General features: G+C 38.6%; 1 protein-coding gene across 9 annotated transcripts in view; it reads left to right on the top strand.

The window, feature by feature from the left end:
- LOC138820687 (cytosolic beta-glucosidase) overlaps positions 1-24,737 on the top strand; it is a 271,928-nt gene that overhangs the window by 76,338 nt on the left and 170,853 nt on the right. The gene's annotated exons all lie outside the window — the stretch shown is intronic.

The following is a 24,737-nucleotide window of genomic DNA, read 5'->3' as shown; positions in this document are numbered from 1 at the left end:
TATTTGTGAACATACTGTACAGAGGAGTTACAATTACATGGGCAGGATAATGCGTGCATTTCTTACCAAGCATTGCAGCCTCCTCCTTTGTTTACCCTTCACATCCCTTCCCAGCCTCCCCCCTCCCCCCCAATCACAATCCCAATCCTTCTCCTTCCCCCCCCCCCCACTCCGCACCGACGTTGTAAAGCTTGTTTTGGACATGACAACTTGTACTTCTCATTGTTGCAACAGGTCCACCTGTATCCTTAAACAACTGGTTTTTCCCCATCTCCTCCACAAGTTATACTGACATCAAATATAGTGAAAGCAGGGGTTATACTGTGGGGGAGGGACATACAAAGCAACAAAGAGATAATCTTATAAATGCGTTGGAAACACATGCATAAAAGAAAAAAAACATTAAAATACATATCTAAGGGTTCATTTTCCTGACATCACATTATCTGACCTTTTCCACTTGACTCATACATATATTAGATATTACAAATAAGGGAAACCATGGGACCTATGTTTCTTTGGGCCTGGCTTACTTCACTTAATATAATTTTTTCCAAGTTTTTCCATTTCCTAACTAATGGGGCAATGTCATTTTTTCTGATGGAGGCATAGAATTCCATTGTGTATATATACCACATTTTCTTGATCCATTCATCTACTGAGGGGCATCTGGGTTGGTTCCATATCTTAGCTATGGTAAATAATGCTGCAATAAACATTGTTGTGCTGGTAGCTTTAGTGTGGTCTTGTTTGTGAACATTTGGGTAAATGCCCAAAAGTGGGATTGCTGGGTCATAGGGGAGTTCTATGTGAAGACTTTTGAGGAACCTCCATACTGCTTTCCAAAGTGGTTGAACAAGTTTACATTCCCACCAACAATGAAGTAAGGTTCCTTTCTGTCCACATCCCCTCCAGCATCTGTTGTTGTTAGAGTTCTTGATTTTTGCCGTTCTAACTGGAGTGAGGTGATATCTCAATGTTGTTTTGATTTGCATTTCTTTTATGGCTAGGGATGTTGAACATTTCTTCATGTGTCTATTGGCCATCCTTCTTTCTTCTTCAGAGAAGTTTCTCTTTAAGTCTTTCGCCCACTTATTTATTGGGCAGTTGTTTCTTTGAGGATTTGTTGTTGGGGGGTTTAATTTTTTGAGTTCCAAGTATATTTTAGATATGAGACCCTTGTCCATTGTATGGCTAGTAAAGATCTTCTCCCAATCCGTGGACTTTCTATTGATCTTGCTAGCTATGTCCTTTGCCCTGCAGAAGCTCTGCAACTTTATGCAATCCCATTTGGCCAACCTTTCTTTGATTTGTTGTGTTTCCGGGTCTCTATTCAGAAAATTTCGGCCTGAGCCAAGGAGACCTAGGGTTTCTCCTATTCCATCCTGTAATGTTTTCAGAGTGTCTGCTTTGAGTTCAAGGTCTTTGATCCATTTGGAGTTGATTCTGGTGCAGGGTGATATATAAGGATCTAGCTTAAGTTTTCTACATGTAGTTAACCAATTTTGCCAGCACCATTTACTGAAGAGGTTGTCTTTCTTCCATTCTATTGTTTTAGCTCCCTTATAGAAGATTAGATGGCTATAGGTCTGTAGGTTCATTTCTGGGTTTTCAATTCTATTCCATTGGTCCTGAGATCTGTTCTTATGCCAATACCAAGCTGTTTTGATTACTATGGCTTTATAGTAGAGTTTGAAGTTTGGTATTGATATTTCTCCAGCAGTGTTCTTTCCATTGAGGAGCGTTTTTGCTATTCGGGGTCTTTTATTGTTCCATATGAATTTTTGGATTGCCTCTATTTCCTTGAAGAATGAAGTTGGAATTTTGATAGGTGTTGCGTTGAATTTGTAGATAGCCTTGGGAAGTATTGCCATTTTCACGATGTTAATCTTTCCAATCCAGGAGCATGGGAGGTTTTGCCATTTTTTAAGTTCTGTGTTGATTTCCTTTTTTAAGATTTTAAAGTTTTCATCATAGAGGTCCTTCACTTCTTTAGTTAAGTTAATTCCTAGGTATTTTATTTTTTGTGGGGCTATTACAAATGAAGTTGCTTTCCTAATTTCTGTTAGTTTTTTTTGATAATGGCCATTCTAACTGGGGTGAGGTGGAATCTCAATGTTGTTTTGATTTGTATTTCTTTTGCAATTTGTGATGTTGAACATTTCTTCATGTGTCTATTGACCATTCTTCTTCTTCTGAGATGTCTCTCTTTAAGTCTTTAGCCCATTTATTAAATGGGTTGTTGTTTCCTTGAGGGCTTATTTGAGCTTTCTATATATTTTAGATATGAAGTCCTTATCTGATACATAGCTGGTAAAAACCTTTCCCATTCTGTGGGCTTTCTATTTATCTTGTTATCTATGTCCTTCACTGTGCAGAAACTCTTCAGTTTGATGCGATCCCATTTATCCAGTCTTTCTTTGATTTGTTGTGATTCTGGATCTTTACTTAGGAAGTTTAGACCATGCCTAGACCTAGTGTCTCCCTTACCTCTTTTTATAATATTTTCTTGTTATCTGGCCTTACATTGAGGTCTTTGATCCATTTAGATTGACTCTGTTACAAGGTGATATATAAGGATCTAGCTTTATTTTTCAGCATGTGTATAGCCAATTTTGCCAGCACCATTTGTTGAAGAGGCTGTCTTTCTTCTAACCTGGATTTTTGGCTTCCTTATGAAATATTAGGTGGTTCTAGGTCTGTGGGTTCATTTCTGGGTCTTCTATTCAGTTTCATTGTTCTTCAGGCCTATTCTGTGCCATTACCAAGCTGTTTTTTTTGGTCAGTTATGGGGCCTGAACTCTGGGCCAGCTCTTCAACTCAAGGCTAATACTCTACCACGTGAGCCATTGTGCCACTTCTAGCTTTTTCTTTTCTTTTTTGCTTCTGTGATGCTGAGGAATCGAACCTTTAAGGCCTCATGCATGCAAAGCAGGCACTCTACCACTGAACCACCTTCCCAGCCCACCAAGCTGTTTTTATAACTATGGCTTTCTAATAAAGTTTGCAGTTTGGGATTAATACTCTTGCAGCACTGTTCTTCTTGCTAAGGATTGTTTTAGATATTTGGAGTCTTTTATTATTCCACATGAATTTTTGTATTGCTTTCTCAATGTCATTGAAGAATGTTGTTGGGATTTTGATGAGCATTGCATTGAATTTGTAAATTTTTCTGGGCAGTATTGCCATTTTCATGATGCTAATCCTTCCAATCCAGGGTCATAGATTTCTTTAAATCTGCTTCAATTTCTTTTTCAGATTTTTAAAGTTTTCATAATAGAGGTCCTTCACATCTTTGGTTAATTCCTAGATTATTACTTTTTTAAGGCAATTAAAAATGGAGTTGCTTTCCTAATTTCAGTTTCAATCTTCTCATTGTTCACATCCAGAAAAATCCTGATCCTCCTAAGGTGATGATGCTTTGGTCAAAGAAATTGATTTTTGTTTTCTTTTTTTTTCTATGTTGTTTATTTGGCTTGAACTAAGAGCACAGGTGCTGTTCCTGAGCTTCTGTGCTCAAGCTAGTGCTCTACCATATGAGACACAGTTCCACTTCCAGTTTTCTATTGATTAATTGTAGATAAGAGTCTCAGAGCCTTTCTTGCCTTGGCTGGCTTTGAACCACAGTCTTCAGATCTTAGCCTACTGAGTTGCTAGGATTATAGATGTAAGCAACCAGTGTTTGAACCCTTAAAAAAAACAAACAGGATATGAATTCATGGCCCTATATTTCCTCAGCTGGCACCGTACCACTTGAGCCATGCCTCCTGACTTATTTTTGTCCTGCTGGCTATTTTGAAGATGAAATCTTGTGGACTGTTCTGCCTGGGCAGTCTTCAAACTATAGTTCTTTTTGAGCTACAATCCAATGGAACTTTTACATGCTCTCTCTGCCTAATTTCCCTTCAGAATCTTAACCATTGTCATTCTTCCCTACATGTGGAGTATTTCATGTTTATCCTTCCTATTTAATACAGAAAATATTAATTTCTGTTTATAATTTGTATGCTAAGTTTGGGGATGATTTCTGATTCACATAATAACATCTGTTGGTTTTCTGCCATACTTTTTATAAGGTGTTCTGTACGTTCACTGCTAATTCTTAATGCAACAATGAAAGGAGTATTATTTTTGAGGCATAGAAATGGAAGAATAAAGAGATTTAATAACTTTCTGAAGATTATACATTTGACAAATTTGGGAGTTAGAACCGTGTCTGATCATGAATTCCACTAAAGCATTTCTTAAAACAAGAATAAGGGGAAGGGAAATAACAAAATGCTGAAATAAGGATACAGGATGACCCATTGTAACAATGATATATCAAGACAGTATGTTGAAAACAAACAACTTTGTGGGGGGTAGGAAGGAGTTGGGGAGGGAGGGGATGGTAGGGGAAAAACAAAGGAGGGTATAACAATGCTTGATAGGAAATGGACTCATTACCTTACTCATGTAACTGTAAATTCTCTGTACAGTATCTTTAAATATATATATATATATATATATATAAAAAGAACAAAAATTAAAAATAAAATATATTTAGAACTCAAAAAATTAAATCCCCCAACAACAAATTCTGAAAGAAACAACTGCCCGATTAATAAGTGGGCTAAAGACTTAAAGAGAAACTTCCCTGAAGAAGAAATAAGAATGGCCAATAGACACATGAAGAAATCCTCACCCTCTCTAGTCATAAAAGAAATGCAAATCAAAACAACATTGAGATTCCATCTCACCCCAGTTAGAATGGCTATTATCAAGAAATGTAATAACAACAGATGCTGGAAGGGATGTGGCCAAAGGAAAACCCTACTCATTGTTGGCGGGAGTGTAAACTTGTTCAATCACTTTGGAAAGCAGTATGGAGGTTCCTCAAAAGACTCCACATAGAGCTCCCCTGTGACCCAGCCCTTACTTTCTTTTTTTTTAAATTTTAATTTTAATTTTTTGTGAACATACTGTACAGAGGGGTTACAATTACATGGGCAAGATAATGAGTACATTTCTTATCAAGCATTGCAGCCTCCTCCTTTGTTTACCCTTCACATCCCTTCCCAGCCTCCCCCCCGTCCCCCCACCCAATCTCTCCCCCCACACACACCACAGTTGTAAAGTTCATTTTCGACATGACAACTTGTACTTCTCATAGTTGCAACGGGTCCACCTGTATCCTTAAACGACTTGTTTTTCCCCATCTCCTCCACAAATTATACCGATATCAAATATAGTGAAAGCAGGAGTTATACTGTGGGGGAGGGACATACAAAGCAACAAAGAAATAATCTTATAAATCCAGCACTTACTTTCTATATTGGACTTCCTATAGACTCACTTAGGACTCAAACAGGTTAGCAAAAAAAAAAAAATGATAGAGTTCTTGCCTGCAAGAAGCTCTCTATCAAGAGAATTAGTCAGAAAGTGCTTAGCCAAACATAGACTTGACTGTCATACTCAAATTGCAGAAACAAATAATTTTTAGATGAAATGAAAGGCTGAGCAATTGCAGTTCAGTTACAAAGGGAAGTATCTCAGAGGTGTCAAATGGGTTTGTGTATCCTACCTTTGGCTTTCTAGAGGCAGAGACTGAGAAAGGGATTCAGCACATGTGATATATATGGGCACAAACAGGAAAATGGGCTGTTGCTTTACAACCACACCAACTACACCATGCTCTAAAGTATACCATGAGGGTATATGCTCTAAAGTATACCATAGAGCAATCCTTCCAACAGGAAGAAGTTTTTACCTTGTGTGGGAAAAAAGTAGCTAGAAGTAAGAATCAATAAACTATGATCTGTCATAAAGAGCTGGGCTGGTTTCTTTGGCACCTGGAAGGAAATCTCCTGGCTTTTAGTATCAGATATCTCAGCCTCCTCCATAAAATACTCTGTGCAGTCTTGGTCTCAAATCCCTTTCATGGTTGGGTCAGTCTACAACTTCAGCATTCCAATCTGTACATAATTGCATTGGTAACTCTAGGCTGGATTGCTGCTAATCTTTTATCTTGTTGCCTTAATTCTGACTCTTAATTTTAAGGTTGATTTATTAGCATTTGGAATCAGGATCTGGGTATTTAGGATCATGGTCTGAGAACTCCCGTAATAACCCTTCAGTTCTCACACTCTTCTCTCAGCTCCTCCCCACTCAGTATGTGTATGAGTGTGTGTGTGTGTGTGTGTGTGTGTGTGTGTGTGTGTGTGTGTGTGTGTGTGTGTGTGTGTGTGTGTGTTGCCCAATGAAATGAAATGGTAATGCCTGAGTCAATGCCTTACATTACCTATTAGCAATTCACATACTTTTCTTGAACTATGTTGTTCCTTTGGCCTCTGAGCCATGTGCCTCAATATTTTATCTTTTCCTTCTCTTCCTACAGTACTAGTAATCTTCTCAGTTTTCTCTAATCACAAAATATACAAGGACTAAGTCACTAGAAATAGTCTATATTTATGATCTCTCTATGGATGATCTCATCCAGTTTTGGCTTTAGATAACATTTATCTAATAGTTATGATTTATGACCTGCCATTGTTGACTCTTCTTTGATCTCTAGACTTGTATATACCACTGCCTATTGAACTTTTCCACTTAGCTTTTTAATAAGTATCTTAAGTTTAACCTTGTTCTTAGGAAATGTGAAGAATTGTCTCACAATGTTTTCTGGCTCAATAAATGATCATTTTAGTCACTCAAGGTAAAGTAAAAACTATGAAGTCATCATTGACTCTTCATTTTCTATCACACTTCAAAACAACTCTTTCCAGCTGTGCCCCAAAATTCTATGATTACATGCAAGTCCATTTTGCCATCATATCTCTTGTGTGGCCTATAACAATGTAGCTATACAGCTATATAGCTATAACTATATAGAGCTATACGGTTGCTTCCTAACCATATCATTTTCATATCAGCCAAATAATTCTCTTCTCAAAATACGCTACTAACTTTCCATTTCACTGAGAATAAGATTGGAAGTCCATTCATTTCTTATAAAACTTTTACCTGATCTTGTTGCCTGTTCCTCCCTCTACTACACATGATCTATCCATCAAACTTAGTCTGGCTTTCCTCTTGCTTCTTACCTAAAAGCCTTTGTACTCACTATTTCCTTGGCCTGGAATGCTTTTACTATATATTCTTTTATGATGTTCTTTCTATAACTATCATGTCAACTGGCTTGATCAGTGAAGCCTTCCTTGAGCATTAAACTATATGAACTAGCCTCTTCTGACAATCTCTACTGTCACTGGATTTCATTTTCATGATACCATCTTTCACCGCCTGATACACAAATATTTGAAGTTATTTATTGACAGTCCTCTTCCAGGACATTCTACTTGGTTCATTGCCATACCCCTGCAACCAAGCAGTTCCTGACACTGGGAGGTTGACTTAGGGGAAAAAATGAATGAAGGAATGAAGGAATAAATGAATGAAGGATGCATGTGATAAAACTGAAATACAACAAAGAAACTTACTTCCAAGTTTCAATTGATTGGTTTTAATGGAATGCAAATTTAAAATTCCCAGAAGGAAAGCCAACTCTTCACTTAATTTTGACACAATAGTTTTGACTGTTTCTGTTTTTAGAAGAATAACCAGGGAGCTGGAGGAATGCTGAGAAACCCTGTGGGCTTTTGGCAGCACACATTCATTTCTTCCTTGCCAGCGGGGCTGTTTTTGCATTCCACAGTTTTACTCCCACACTTGCATGTGATGGAAGCTACAAGACCAGACTAGGTAACCTATAAGTTTTCTTTGTGCTTTAAAATGTATACTCCATGCCTTTCTTTCCCTGCCCTTCCATTCTTGTCTGCACTTTAGCACTGACATTATTCCCTTTTCCTCATCTGTATTGTTCACCTGCTTATAATGTGCAGATGAGCCTATTGTGGTACATGATTTGGAAGACTGATCTTGACTGTGTCTCTCAAATGGGAGTTAATGGTGGCTGTGGAATCCGCTAATTTAGGAGTATGATTCCGGGAGGGTAGATGATGCACTTATTGTTCAGGCCTAAGGCTCTATCGGAGGCTATCAGTTTTCATCTGTAGAGGTCTGTGGAGTTCTGACTTTGAAGGCCATTTAAAAATGGCTTCTCTTCTGTTAGTCAAGGAGATTTGCTGAGGTGATTTTGCAATTAGTCTCTGGAAATGTTGATAGGAAGCAAGAAGACAGGCTTTTCCTATAAACCTTTCTCACCATAATTCTCAGACTCTTATTCTTACATTCTTGGCATAGGATTTGGTCTCACTTTTACCTAAAATCAATACATATATTATATATGTTTATTCTTGTTTTCCCTCTTTTAATTAATGTAGGGTTGGGAAAAAAGGGTTTTATAGCTAGGTTGACAGGATGTTTGGGTTGAGTACATTCCCAGCAAAGCAAAACAAAAAATGTCTTACTTGGAAGAAGAAAGTTTATTTAAAACTGAAATGAGCCTGTCTTGAACATGATAAATGCCATACTTTTCAAAGTTTTGTTACCAAATTGATTTCTTTCCATATGTTTGTGGTGGTTTAATTTGATTGGCACAGCAAAATATTGCTCTTTGTTTGGGGAAAAGTTGTTTTTAATGTGTAGGACTATGGGTATAAATTTTATTTGTGTTAATAATGTTGAATAAACTACATTTAGCTATTGGGTTTATTTCTGGCTACTCGGCTACTACATAATTTGATTGTCCAGTTTTCAGACATGGGTTTAAATCTTTACGCAGCTGGGAATTAGCTAGTCACATTGTATTTGCTTCTGTTTCTGGAACCAGGAAAATGACTAAACGAAATAAGAGAAACTATTTCAATGTTTCCTTGTATTTTTGAAGTGAGAAATTATTTCTATAGAAACTTGATAATGAGGAGTAATTTACCTTCTTTCCTAAATCTATTGGAATGGCAAGGCTGGAGGTATAAATTGCTGAAATTTTCAATCAACATCTGTATTCACTCCACAAAAGTTATGACAGGATTTGTACAACAAATCATCCTGTTTTCATAGAGGATAAATAGCAATTTGCTTTTTATCACATTTTAAGTTTATTATTTTCAGTATTGACTTTGGCAACTATAATCCTCAGTCAGTGACCACTAAATATGCAGGCCTTAAGTGCTTATAGAGTTAATATTTTTCTAGTAATGCTAAATGTTTATATGCATTAAAATTGCTTAAATGTTTTTAGACAATAGAATGATTCCATCAGTTTTGACCAGCTTCAATGACAATTATAGTTAACTCAGAATCTTCATTCACTTCTCTGGGTATATTGAACTCCTTAGTGTACTGCCCAACTCTGGAAGAGTTAGGACCAAAAGGGTTTCAGAATTCACATCCTTTTTTTTTTTTTTTGTGGTCCAGTCGTGGGGCCTATACTCTGGGCCTGGGTGCTGTCCCTCAGCTCTTCAGCTCAAGGCTAGCACTCTACCACTTGAGCCACAGCACCACTTCCGGCTTTTTTCTTTTTGCTTATGTGGTGCTGAGGAATAGAACCCAGGGTCCCATGCATGCAAGGCAAGCTCTCTACCACTGAGCCACCTTCTCAGCCCCACATCCTTTATCTTTATCACAGATCACTCATGTGTAAATTATCAGTGGCTCATGAGTAGCATACGTTCTTGGCTTGGCTCCTTACTTTACTATTTTGTTCTATTGGTTTCGGTTGAGTTTTACCAATTCACATGTTTGAACCTAAGTACTAATGTGAAGATATTAAGAAGTGAACCTTTTAAGGGGTGATTAGATCACAATGTAATTGGATTAGTGATGTTACAGAACTAGCTAGGCTCTGTTTTGTCCTTCTGTTTCTCTGCCATGTGAGGACACAGCAAGAAGATCCTTACCAGACACCAAATACTAGCACCTTGTCCTTGGACTTCCCAACCTCGAGAACTATAAGATTTAAGATCAAACAATTTTCTGTTTAGTTCACTAAGCATGAGTGACTCATGCCTGTAAGCCTACCTACTTGGAAATTAGAAATTGATAGGCTAGTCCAGACAAAAGGTTGGCAAAACACTCATAGCTGGATGAACTAATAGCTGAGTACAGGAGGCTGAGATTAGGAGTATCACAACTTCAGGCTCTGGGTAGGAGGAGTTAGATAATCCTCAGGAAAAGCTAGGCGATGTGCTGTGTGTCGGTTATGCCAAGGACCAGGATATGTGTTCCCCATCACTACCAGCCCAACCTGGTCTTGGGATGTTCCAGAAAGGAAAATCTAGCCATTGAGAGCTAGCTTCTTGATGCAATTTTACTTTTACAGAGCTCCAATTAGGGCACCGAATAGCTTATGTAGGAAGCCTAAATAGCACACTGCAGTTCAGGCTGGCCCTGGGTAAAAAACAAGAGATTATTCCCCAAATAACCAGAGGATAAAAGAGCTGCAGGAGTGGCTCAAGTGTCAGAGAGGCTGCCTAGCAAGTTCAAAGATCTGAATTTAAGATCCAATACTGCCAAATAAAGGAGAAGAGCTAAGTATTTATAGGTACTAAAACTGACTCACCAATAGTCAATCCAGTTGATTTTCATCAGAAATAACAGAGATTTATTCCAGTATACTTATCAACAAATATCTATTGAGTGTTTTGATGGTATTGTAGGACATGAAGATACATGGAACCTGTTTTCAGGAGATTAAAATCAAATAAATGAGATAATTGTATTCAGTAACTATCTAATGCTTAAGTAGATGCAAAGTTGCTTAGCTACATAGTAATAGAAACTATTGATAAAGTATGAGTTAATGCCCGTTGAACAGCAGTGTAGCATGCTCCACAGATGCCCTGAATTTATTCATTCAGACCTGAATAACCAAACCCAAGTAAATTAATTCTCTCCCCCACACAAATATTTTAATATTATATAACTTGTATTCAGGTGGGTTGTTGTGCATAAATAAGCCAGGGAAGGAAGTAATCTAGGTGGGCATAGGTATGTATGTTATTACCTCCTCTGTGACTTCCAATGCCATGAATTCCCTTTTCACAGATGAGGAACTGCGGATAGAATAGCTTGCTGAAGTCTGCAAAGCCAGCAAATACCAGCCTTGCATTTTGCAATAGGAAGCCAAGGACTAGAATATGTGTTCTCCATCACTACCCACCCAGTCTGGTCTTGTGATGTTCTGGAAAGGAAAATATAGCCACAGAGAGCTAGCTTCTTGATGCAAGTTTGCTTTTACAGAGCTCCAATTAGGGCACCGAATGAGCTCATTTACTAAATGAGCTCTGAGTAATTGGTTGCTGGGGTTGGGGGTGAAGAGTGTCCTCCAGAGGGCTGTTTCCACAGCTTGACGTACGGGGCAGTCAAGCCTGCCATTGCTCATCCCTCTCTAGGATCACACAGCCCAGCTCACTAATGCTGCTGGAAAATGTCCATGATTTAGAAACCCAGACAGCATGAACAGTCCTAGTTCTCGAAGAAAGCTACACTAGGAGTCCATCTAGGAAACTCTGGATGCACTGGTGTGTATGCACTTAAGTTAGGGGTCAGGTGGTGCAAAATGCTTCTTTCTTTTTACAAGGGAGTTGATACAATGGGGTCCTGTGTCTGAGTTGCTTTTTATTTGTGAAAGGGCTCTGAAAGAAGCCTGCCCCCCAACAGGGAATGCACAGGCCTGTCAGTTCCTTAAAGCTTAGTACTGTCTGGTTCTACTTGCCATGATCCTAGGTCCTCTCCATATGGATACTGCATCTCATCCTTTATTTATCTCAGACAGTTTATGTAGAACACATTTGTGTACCCTATTTCTTTCAGCTATCAAGTAGAGCTCACAATAGTGAATACCTACCACGTGACATCTTGCTATAGGGGTTGGTTAAAACAAGAGTGGTTGGACAACCGTGATCATTTATCATATTATTCTTGTTTTACTGCTGTTGTGATCTACACTAGATCAGGTAGTGGAAAGAAAATGGAAGGTGGAAAAGACTCATGGCTCTTCCCTCTGTGACATCCAGGTGCTTGAGCAAGTCATTTTCGGTCTTAACTCAGTGTTCTTATCTCAGATGAGAAAAACAGCCTCATAGTATTGTTTAACGAAATAAAAAAGTAATAAATAGTATCATTTTTCTCTCACAACTCTAAATCCTCATGTTCATTATCCACACTAATCTTTTCCCCAGTTTTCCCATTGAAATTCTCTTTCTTACTAATCTAATTGACATAGCTCTAAAATTGGGTGTCATCCATCTCAAACTCTTCTGGACAACTTGTTCCATAAGATTCTATAAAATTCAACACTATCTTTAGTATCTTTCTTCCTAGCTCATAGAAGGCTCAGCACTTAACATATGGCCTAGCAGCCTTGTGACTTCCAGTCTGCAGTCTGCTGGTGGCAAGGTTGTTTTCAATACAAACTCAGTCTTCTCAATATCTTGCTTAAAACTGCCTACTAATTTCTCAGTGCTTTCACCATAAAATTCCAATTTCTTAGTATGGCAAGCAAGACCATCCATGACCTGGCTTTTACTTACTTCCCTAGCTATGGTCACTCTTAACCCTTTTGCCTTTATCAATGCCGATGTCACAGTAAATTAGATGTGGTTCCCAGTGTGTGTCTGTGGTGACAAATTTTATGTGTCAAACTGACTAGGCTATGAGGAATCCTGATATTGAGTTAAACATTCTATAAGTGTCTGTGAGGATGTTTCTGAATAAGATTAACATTTGATTTATAGGCTGAGTCTGGTTTTCTCAGTATAGGTAGGCCATATCCAATCCATTGAAGGCATAAATAGAATTTTTTTAAAGGCAGAGAAATAGGAGAATTTGCTCTCTCTGCTTGTTTTTGAACACCAACAACCATTTTTCCCTGACTTCAGACTTGTACTGGAACTGTATCATTTGCTGCCCTGAATCTCCCCAATTCTGATCTTACAACTTCAAAGTTGCTATCATCACAAATTCCTTAAAATGTTTCCTCTCTTCCTCCTTACTTTTCTTCTTATCTTTGTTTGTAGGTAAGTAGATACGTACCTAGACAAATGATAGACACAGATAGGTAGATAATGAGTAGGTAAATGGGTAGATGAGTAAGAGGAAAAATAGCTACAGACAGACAGACAGACTGAGAGACAGACAGATAAATAGATATGCTATTGGTTCTATTTCTTTGAGAACCCTTAACCTAGTTAAGACAACAATGTCTTGTCTTTTTTATGTCTGTATTTTCTGGTTTCCTGTCCTTCAAAGTTATTCCAGTGTCATCTACTCTCTTGCATATCTCTTTCTTCAGCATCCTCTCTGTTAGCCATCTCTCATCTTTGCTCATACCATTTAGTCTAACCCCTCTGGATTATAGCTGTTCTGTTTCATTGCTATTCTTTCATGGAGGAACCCTTGAGGATCAGATCTTACCCTTCTCACTGCTGTACTTACAGTAACTTAGCAGAAAAACACCAACAACTGTCTTTTCCTGCCTTCAGACTTGGACTAGAGAAACAGTATCTGTTGACTTCATGGAAGTTAAATATTATATTTAATGAAAATACAATAAAGTATTCAGAAGACTGAAACTACGTTCATCTGATTCTCCTTTTACTCGCACATTCTTTCATCTTTCTGCAATGCCTCTAAGAAACATTGTTGTATTTTTAATGCACAAACCAGGAAAGGATAGCCAATACATGAAAGACAGGGAGGCTGAATAAAGAGACATTTCTTGGCCATCGCAGTGTCAGTTGCATGCCCTGTGCAAGGCACCTGTGCAGATTCCTGTGTCACCCCCATCTGTTGTGGCCACCTGCAGTGCTGTGGTCAAGAGACTTTCAAAGCCTAAATAAGGGGGAGAGAAATAATGGCTATTCTGTGTCCTCAGCAGGACTGTGAACCCTCATAAGGATTAATGAGGAAAAAGGGTAGATAGTGTCTGGGAAGGAGCAGAGACTTTGGAGGCAGATGGCTGGTCCCTGTTTTCTGAACCACCTGGAGCACATTTACTTTCTCTGAACTTCTCTGTCTGTGTTTACATAATGGGCACAGCAGCATCAATCTTTAAGGGCTATTGTGAACAATATGGCTTTTAGCAATAAACAATAGTTGTTCTTTTTGGAAGATGCAGGGGAACTATTAGGTGCCATCTTTGGTAATTCCTTGCTGTTCTCTTTAAGGATGAAGAACAAGGCTGGAAAGATAATACCCTTGCAACATATTTTTTTGAGATAAAAATAGTTCTGAGGCACTGTTAATTGGGGTAATTGATGTCCCTCTCTTCTTCTTACCATCTCTTTTTTGTTTTTCTACCTTCTTTTCCTTCCTATGTCTCGATACCCTTGCCAAATAATAAACCTTTGTCAAAGGAACTCATCTTTTCATAAGTCAGCGATGACAGGATCGGTGCATCTAGGAAGCCATAGTTACTATTTCCTTCATGTGTCTACATCTAACATGAAAAACATAGTTAAAATCTTCACCTCATATATACAATAGTTCTCCTATTTGTTTTGGAGGCCAAGAATGGTATAATCATTCTTTGATTATAAAGCTTTTTTGTTGTTTGATCTTGGACTTAAGGGGAGAAAGAATCTGAGTAGCAAAGTTCATTCATCTACTGTCTTCCTGCATGGAAATGCAGACAAGTCGTGTTGTGGAAAAGCCATTCCTCAAATCCTGAGAGGTACTGTGCCGCAATGTGTTGAGTAGAAGGGTCCCAAATTTCACATAAATTATTTGGGGACAAGCCTAGAGACAGAGATTCTAATGCTAGTGGATCTATGGTTATCCTACATTTCAAGCCAGCCATCTAATCACCCGAGTAAGCTCAGACAAACATGCCTTCCTCATGCACAAGCTAACTAGAAACCAAAATGGAAAGATGATTTGGGGCCTCAAGGTATGTCAGAGTGCTCTGAGTTTTTGGAAAGTCTAGTGAAGATGACACATGAATCAAGTTTCCATCATATGTCACATAGTTTCTCTTTCAGGTCTAGATGGTGAATTTTTATTGAAACTTCTAGGAGAATGTCTTTTCCTCTGAAATATTATTCCTGACCTTCCTGGGATGATTAAAGCTTTGTTGAGCCAATGTCTTTTATGGCTTATGTCTCTCTGAATTCCCAAGCCAGTTCTTTTGGATACACCTCCCCAGTGGGACCATCAACTCCCAAAGGCCAACACTATGTGTATGTATCTCTCAATCACTGCATACAGCCTGGTGTCTGGCACATAATAGCTACATGGTGGATATTCATTATGTGAATGTGCCACACTGTGCTTCTCAAATATTTGGACCAGATATGGAGTCCCTGGATGCACTTAGGAGGAAAATCTATTCTTATATTGTTGATGAGTGATGTTCAGTCTCAATTCATGTCAAATATTGTCCTATCTTTGCAGGACTGCATGATTGAATTACATCTTTTTTTCTGGCAGACTGGCAAGTTTTGTGAGCAATAATACTGGAGCCCCAAAGTTTAGGAAGAGAAATATATCATGCCCTTCATTCTGGGGTCTATAAGGAATTTTATTTCCTGGATAAGTATTGATTGTAGCTCACAAAATATTGCAAACCCATGTAATTAAAAGGAATGAGACCAGGCATCAGTGGGCACTAGATGTCTAAGTATAAGAGAAGACAAATTCTTCAGGTGCCTGTGATTTTATAATTGTACTTGCTTGGGAAGCTTATTAAAGCCTTACAGGTGCAATGTTTCATCACAGAGTAGTGAACCTTTGAAAGATATGCATAATAAACAGAGTTTGAAATATGTTTTTATTCTGGGCCATATGGTCCTGTCTGGAGCTTTCCTGAATCTTTGGGTCAGTTCATTGTTGAAAGATGGGCTTGTAAGTACCCACCTCTCAGAGCAGCTGTCAGAGGCCTATCAGAACGAATCTGCTGTGCATGATTAGTTATTTTCTGTGACTCTCGGAAACAAGCCCAGCCTTGCTTCATAGCTGAAATGTGCTGAGCCAAGTGTCTTCCCTGAACAGCTTGTGGCCATATCACCTAGCAGTGTCCTTTCTTGTCCTTAAGAAGCAGACTAGTGAGACCTGTGCAGTAGGCAAGGACAGGCAGTCTGGGTGAAGTCTGCCCACCTGGGCTTTGAACTTAGTGCCAGCAATATGAAAGCTAACACAGTAGCATTTTTAGGACATGACATTGTTCTTAGTCTCAGCAGTCTGCTCTTCACTTTTCTATGTCTGCCAACTCCAGTAACCATAGTGGCTCCTATACACAGGCACTTGGGCATTCGGGTGGTGGCAGTATGGTGAAGATGATGCTACACTTACACTCCCTTTGTCATGAACAGCAGGCTTCTTAAGATGCTTTGGATATGATTGAATTAGCATTTCTTGTTTAAAGACAGGAATCCTGATAGCTGGGAAGAGACCTTGTACTAGAATTTAGTGATTGCAGTAAAATGATCTGGGATCTTACATCCAAAATGGTGGCAAGCTGATCCTATTGCAAGATTAAGTTCCAAGTATTTTCCAGCTTATTTGGACAAGTCAAAATTAGACTTGAATTTTGTCATCTTGGCAAAAAAAAGGACTTTGTTATTTTTTTGAATTACCTTCTCTCTACCTTTAAATGATTTGATATTGTCAATGTGCTCAACATCCTAATTAGGTCCTAATTTTGCTATTTGTATAGCAAAATACCTGCTCTAGCAGTGCCCTTCCCATGGTGGCTTTGACTCTCGAGATGTCTAAGTCTTTCACTTACGGATTTGTAATTTGTCCTTAGTTATACAGACAGGAAAATCATAAGGTTTTGAGTCAGGCAGCCTAGGTTCCATTTCTAATTGTGTGATATTTTTGGTAAAATTACATCCACAAAACGTGTGTCCTATGATAGGGACATTTCTGTCCCTCTTCATTATTTTTCTTTCTAGGTTACCTATAAATGTTTGAATGTAAGCCTGCACCAAAGATTTTTTCTCTTCTTATTTTTCAACTTCTGCTCAAATGCCAACTCTGTGAGAACTACAGCATTTACATCCCCATTTCAGAATCTACATTAAGGTCCTTATCTGTTTATCCAGCTACCATGTGTTCAACTCTCATTTGAAGGTCAAAAAAAGATACCAAGCTTTGTTTATTATCTTTCCTGCAAAAAGTTGTCCATGTTGACTGCTTTCTAGCTTGTCATGATTATCAATTAAATTGTGCTAACTTTGCTTTATTAGCTCCCTCTCTGCTTATAGTCCAATGAATTGCTAAATCTTGTTGATTTTATCTGAGTGTTTTGAATCGATCTGGTTCTCGCCATCTTTAACCATGTCACCATAGAGTATGTTCCATCATCTCCCTATGATTTACTGCTGTCACTCCTGCATGCTCTCTCCAATTCTATTCTTGTAATATTCAAATCCATTCTTCACAAAGGTCACAATCATATTTAACAACGCAAATTAGCTAATGCTCTGCTCCTTAAATCTTGCAAAGACTTTCTTATTGACGCTGTAATAAAAATAAAAATCCTGAAGATTTTAGACCTTAGGTGGTTCCCTGTGCATTTCCCTCATCATTCTTATTGTCCTGCTGAAGTATCCTCTCCAAGGTCTTAACCTGTGCCATGAACCTTTCCTGAATTTGAGGTGCTCACATGTTGTCAGTTTTCATGGCTTGTCTTCATCTAGTTCAGGGACATCTGTCGTGTATTCTCCGTGCCCAGCACTTGTTGAATTGGCTTGTTCACATTGAGGAATGGCTAGACTTAGGAGTCTCTCACCATGGTAGTAGTTTCTTATGCCTCCAGCAATTACATTATCCATGTGAGAATTGAGTTCAAAGGTAAATAGCCTGAAAAAGACAGTGCCTATTATGTTTATAAATATGGCAACAGACACACCCCAATTTTGACAGTTGTTTTTGATACAGAAGAAACTAATATTCTGGTGGCTTCTGGAATTTCAAGGGAGTTGGGTTTTAGCCTTTCATTCCCATTGGGCCATAGCAGTTGAGACAATTCCTAAGCAATGGCTCTGTGGTATACTTATGAGGAATGCTCTGAATGGTTCATTCAGTTCAGTTTCTTTAGCTAACATCAGCTTCTGTTACAACCAAGAAATGCCTCTTGCTGATAACACGAGCCAACTCCAACATCCTTAAGATACTTTAGACTCAATTTTATTATAGAAGACTGCTCCTTTAGCCCTGTTTGTATTCCTTGTTAATGAATACAGATCTTCTACCAAACTGTGTATGTAAGACTTAGGAGAATATAGAGGTTTTGATCTCAACTCGATTACTGTCTGTCTGTCTGTCTGTCTGTCTGTCTGTCTGTCTGTCTAGTGGATTGCAAAGATGAAATGATTTGATGTAGCCATTACCCTCTTGAAATGATATCCAAGTACTTAGCAAATGTTATTTAACATTTTGTTACTTTTATTCAACTTTTCTTAGACTCTAATTGAATGCTAACAGTATAAAAAATTGATAGGGTTGTATCTTTTACACAGACTATAATTTGGACAAAAGAAGTGCTTTTGAGTCCCTCATTTTACTCCCCATTTTTCTCATGGTATGTATTTATCTATTAAATGTAAGGTAGATGTAGCATAGGTCCCAGGAACTTGGAATGAGGCACCCTTCCCACCTCCCAGCAGACTGAACTTTGGGACTTTAGCTGCATCTAGGATTCCTGGACATGTCCTAAATTCCATACTTTTTACTATTTGTCATGACCCACAATTGGCTTACCCCCACAGACCATAATACCATCCCAAATACTGTGCTTTTTCTCAATGCCCTGATTTCTCTGCTTCTCAGCACTGAGTGCCTTGTGCTGACGCTGCATGCTAAGAAAGCTGTTGGTACCCAGATGGGAGAAAGAGCTGAAAGAGAGTTTGCTCATCACCTTCCAAGGCAGCTGTAGCCATGAAGCAGTGTATGTTGAATGTTTACTATGAAATAAGCATTATTCATAGAGCTTTATAGATATTAATTTATTCAATACATATCACAATCCAAAGATATTATTATACATGGGACTGTGAGTCACAGAAGTAAAGCAAGGAAGGAAAGGAGAGAAAAAGGGAGAGAATGAAGTAAAGAAATTCTGGTTAAAGATAGCTTCCCTGGGTAGGAAAAACCTTGATTTGCACAATAAACTTCTCTGCTGAGCAGAAGTAACTGTGCAAGTAATAAAGACAGAGAAATTATGGAAAATGACACAGGCACATTCCTAGTCTGATCAGCTTTACAATTAAGATATTTTTATATGGTCCCTTTCAAGAGCTTGCTATTTGCAGCCTTTCTTTTTTTCCCAAAGTGTAATATAAAGAGGAGAAATAATATAGTTAATTAAGAAATCTGTGGAGCTCATTTCTGGTTAATTGGCATTTTCTTATAAAATATTTAAAAATTAGCTTTGATATTCAAAGACTCTCTTTTCAGAGAGCCATAGTTTTTGCTACCAAGAGCTCGTGTCTGCAGGTGGGGGTCTCCTGTGTTGGGAGTATTTGGTCAGTGTCACAGATGCTGTCCAGCTACTGATATTCAGCTGGTGTGTAGAGGGGGCTTATTGTGCATTTTCTATGTTTAGATCTTCCTGATGTTGTTTTATTGTGTATTTTCCAACAAAAGGGGAAAGCAGCCATTGTACTAGTTCTCTTGCGGGAACATTTATCCAGCTAAAGGTGTTCTCAGACTGCAATGCATGTGTGCATTTCAGCCACTCAGTAAAAACACATTTTCAAAGTTAGTGTGGGGGGCAATTGCCAGAAAATCGACTTCAAACTGTGTCCCCAGAAGGTTTGCTCTCTGACTTCGACATACTTCAGGAGAGATTCTCATAAGCCCCCAGCAAGATCAGGTGGGTGGTTTGGGACTCAGAGTCCAATTGGCAACCACTCAGAAAGAGCACGGTGCATTAGTTTCCTGTGGTTGCCGTAACAAATTAGTGCAAACCTTGTGACTTAAGGCAACAGACAAAATATTCTCTCACAGTTGTAAAACCCAGAAATCCACAATTAAGGTGTCATCAGGACTGAACTGAATACTTCACTTCCCAATGGCTAGTTTGCTTCTTGCTACTCTCACCTCTACCCTGACAGTTCAGTTTTTTTGATCTAAGTTTTCTTGTCGCAGGGGGGTCTCAAGCTGGACATCACTCCTGGACATTACATCTAACTTTTCACACTTACCCTCATCTCAGAAATCTGAAACATGCTCAGATGTCTTTAGGCTGGAAAATTCCATCAGGCAGGAGTACTTGCCATATCTAAGTTTTATTTTCCACTTTCATTTTGATCTGGAAATTTCTATGTCATTGTCAGCTTGCAATCGTTTTGAAAAGTTTTATTCAAAACTTGCATTCAGTGAGTTTTGCTTCTTTTCCTCAGAAAGATTCGCTGGGATAATGCAGCCTGCCATTACCTGAGCATAGAAGTCGAGAATCCTTAGTTTTGCTTCTGGCTCAATTCTGGTGCTTTATTGCTTTATTGCTGCTGTCTTTTGTACTTGTCCTGTACCTATTCACTGATTCTTGTCATGGGAGCTTAGGTCTGTGGATTCATGTTCGTTTGATAATGTCATAGGTTTGGATAGCTTCCGTAAGTCCTAGACAATTCCTGGAAACAAATGATATCTCAGTCTCTTTTAAAAAAATAAATTGTAGGAAATAAATCTCGGTGATACTGAACTCTTAATTTCTGGACCCTTTTTTAGTTTGATAAACACCAAATATAGTCCCATAAACCAGTAACTGAGAAGACTGTTCCTAGTATTAAGAAATAATAAATTTCTTTTAACAATGTGTGTTTCCATATGAAAACAGGGACAGTAAAAATTTGCTTTTGCCTTAAGAATTTTTGACCATTGCTTTCAGCTTCTTACCCTTACTTGGTAAGGATGTCTGTTTGGATGGGATCTTTCCACATTAGAAAGAATAATCACATGGTTTGATGTGAGAGTTTCAGGTAACCTGGTATAGGCTGGCTAGGAAACTAACTTCATTCACATAGATGAATGTTAGATGACCAGTCTTTTGAAATGTAGCAAAAACTCTGGACACTGAAGTTCAGCTGTGCTTCTGGGCTGACAGTACTTGGTATCTGTTGTTCCATGTTAATACCAGAAGGGCCATGTGTCCTGATTCGTGAAGAATGGACAACCAAAGCTTTGTATCTAGAATTTCTCACACTCTTTCCTATGCCTCTCTTTCTTGGGTGGTAGAATTGGCAGTCTTTTCTTGTACTACCTATAACCAGGACCATATCATCTGCCAGTGAGTTCTGTGAATTCCAGTAAGTTACTAAATGGAAGCGGCTTTGCAAACCCCTTAAACTAGCTATTGTGAGATGCAAAAGTGGTCTCATGGTTAAGGTTGTGTCCTCAGTCTTTTTTATTTTGGCTCTTTCTGTGCAGACTGCCTATATGTGCACGCTATTGTGATGGTTTTTGTGTGTGTGCATGCCTGTGTAGGACTATGTAGACTTTATGGAAGTCTTTAATTAAAACAGCCTAACTGGAATGAGGCTTAACAATTTTTTTTCTTGTGTCTTTTCACCCAACCTACTGTTAGACCCTTCCCATAGCCTTGAGGTCCAAATTCACATACAGTCTCTATTATGGGTACTATTTTTCATCCTTGCAACCTGTGTCCCCATCCGAAGTCCTGTTCGTCTAGGCTGACTTTGCCTCTAACTCTGGTTAAAGAAAGAAAGGGAGCTCTCAGAAGTGTCTTCCCCCTGCCAAGATTTGGGACCTCATAAATCATGATGACAAGAAATGTGATGATAGTCTCTTGCTGTTCCTGAGGAGATTGGAAGAGGAGAGGCGTGCAAGTTCCAGTGTGGTTTTGCAATTTTTTCCCCATGAAGGCACAGCAAGAAGGATTCTAGCAGGATAGTTCCTCAGCACTAGCTAGGTAGATCTCTACCGGAATGTCCCTGCAGTGAGCATGCGGGGGCATCCACCAGCCCTCGCTCAGGGAGGTTAGTGCTTGCTGCTGAACTGCTGGCAGTGAACAATGAAATTGTCAAGGTTTCCTTTTTGTTCCCCTCCAAGCAGGCAGGGCCTCATTTTTATCCCCTGGTTTCCACATGAATCAATCCTTTTGTACATGATCAGTGGGGACTGTGTGTGTTTTCAGATGCTGTCTGGCTTTATACCTGGCAGGCTTTCTTGTTGGGCAGTAGTTCTGCAAGTGGGAAAAAGAGTATGCAGATTCACACATACTCTCTGATTGAAGTACAGAGCAAAGGAGGTGATTGCTTTTGAATCTGTTATTTGGCTTTGGTTATTTTGATACTCAGAGATATGCCATTCTTATATTATGTTATTAAGAAGAAATAATTAAAAGAAAATTTCTGTTTTTCAGATGATAGCTGATAAAGTATGGGGAGAAGGAGAGGCACACATACAAATGTGAATGGACCGGAGACAGAATATCTTACACATAGTTTTATTCCTACAAAGCTTAATGTATTGACTACAGAAATTTTCATTTCATAAGAACATTTGATTTAAAATGAGCAGATCCAGCTTGGTTTAATTTCTCTCTGAGGACATTTTTGTAAGGTACTCTGTACGCAAATGACTTTGCTTGTCTCTCCATACCAGTGCAGAGGATTATGTGTCAGCTAACCAGTCAGGACCTTTTTGCCTACGGATTATCCACAGCCACAGCCACCAAGAAAAGTTTCAGAAGTATTTGGAAATGGCTGAATGCAGAATGTGGCTCTAATTTTAGCACTTTTAAAAGACCTGAAAAATATAGATTGATACCAAAGAAAAATTGGAGTCTATCTTACCTTGCAGAATGTTTAGCTGCAGGAGTCATCTTGGTTGAAAACAATCCCAAGTAGGATTACAATTTGATTTATTACATAAATGTTTACTGCACTCAGCTTATTTAGGGATATTACCCTCGGCTAAAACAAACCTGCTTTTCACTTGATTTTGGCACTGAGGACTGGGTATTAGAGCATCCCATAGATTGGATTTATTTATTCTGGTTTTAAAAAAGAAAATGTTCAATGCAAAGAATCACTCAACCTCAGAGTTTTGCTGAACTTAAATTGCTAATAAAAACGAGCTCAATTCCCTGACTAGAAGAGTGAAAATCATTGTAAAATTATTTAGAGACTTCTCTACACTTTGGTGTCTTCACATGGAGTGTGTGGATGAGCTTTGAGGCATCCACAAATAAAATTATTTAGAATATTGCATTTGTTCAATTTTGCAGGAAATGATCCATTTCTTTGGTTCTTTCCTTTCCTTTTCTTCTGTAGTGCTAGGGTTTGAACTCAGGGCTTCGTGCTTGTTGTTTGCTAAGTAGACACTCTGCCTACCACTTGAGCCACACCTCCAATCCTATTTTGCTTTCCTTGTTTTTTAGATAGGGTTTCACATTTGTTGTTGTTGTTTGTTTGTTCTGGCTCATATTTGTTTTCCTTATCTGGGATCACAGACATGTGCCACTACACAGGACATATCAACTGAACTGAATAGCTCACTCATTTTTTTCCCTGAACTGGCCTCAAATCATAATCTGACAAAGTTGCTGGGATAACAGTGAAATGTTAAAGGGTTTAAGTACTTAATTTAGATATAGGGCATATTTCAGAATGTGCTATGGAATGAATGCTGGCTTTTACCAAAACTCATGTTGTTATCCTAGCCTCCTGTTGGTATCGGGAGATGGGGTCTTTGGAGGGTAATTAGGTCACAAAGAGAGAATCATCATGAATGAGATCAAGATCATATGTGAAGAGATAAGAAACAGATCTCTCACTTTCTATGCCACATGAGAACACAAGTTTAACCTTCAACAAACCAGGATATGATTCTGCACAAAGGAATCTGCTACCACCTTGATTTAGGACTTCCTAGCCTTATGAATGAACAATGAAGAATATATTTCTTTGTTTTATAAATCACCCAGTCTATGCTATTGTGTTATAGCATCCCAAGAGAATAAAACAAGATGTTTACCTAATCCAGAGTACAGGCATAGCCAGAGATGTGTGTAGACCCTTTTTATTTTGCAGTTCTATAAGACATATCAGCTTGGTCTTGGGGAAAGAAGGCAAAAATCTAGTCATGCTGCTGCTGCATCTTTCCTTTTACCAATGGTATTTTTGAGCTATTGGTTTATGTATTGAGATGTTAGGTGGTGTCTTTACCGAACACTAGGGAAATATATGTATGTGTGAGTATGCATACCCTTTAATTAATGATTTAATAAATAAAATAAATGCCAAAAATAAATGAATTACCACATAACTAGAATAAAATATTTGTTTAAGCTGGAAAATAAAAAGGAGATTGTTTACCTGGCAAATAAAAATTGTGTATTTGCCAACACTGGTGGCTCACGCCTGTAATCCTAGTTACTCAGGAGGCTGAGATCTGAGGATCATGGTTCAAAGCCAGCCCTGGCAGGAAAGTCTGTGAAACACTTATATCTATTAAACCACCAGAAAACCGGAAGTGGCTCTGTGGCTCAAGTGGTAGAGTGCTAGCCTTGAGCTGAAGAGTGCAGGGACAACGCCCAGGTCCAGAGTTCAAGTCCCACGACCAAAAAAGTATACCACATGATAGTATACCACATGATGCTCACTGGAAGATATAAGTATACTCAGTGGAATGACTACATCAGACCAATTAACATATGCATCACCTCCCATGCTACTTGGTGTTACATGTGGAAAAGCAAATGGAGAGGAGGTTGCTGTGTTTCCACTGTGGTTCCCAACAGAGTAGGAGAAAGTGACCACCAGTGCTCATCAGTGATGTTGACTTTGTTCTCACAAAACTTCCTCAGGAAGGTAATTTCTCTTTTAAAA

This window comes from Dipodomys merriami, unplaced genomic scaffold (assembly GCF_024711535.1).
Source record: "Dipodomys merriami isolate MVZ:Mamm:240054 unplaced genomic scaffold, mDipMer1.0.p SCAF_9, whole genome shotgun sequence".
In the NCBI taxonomy this organism is placed as follows: Eukaryota; Metazoa; Chordata; class Mammalia; order Rodentia; family Heteromyidae; genus Dipodomys; species Dipodomys merriami.
Note: the sequence above shows the minus strand (reverse complement) of the source record. Positions and strands in the feature narration are given on the sequence as shown.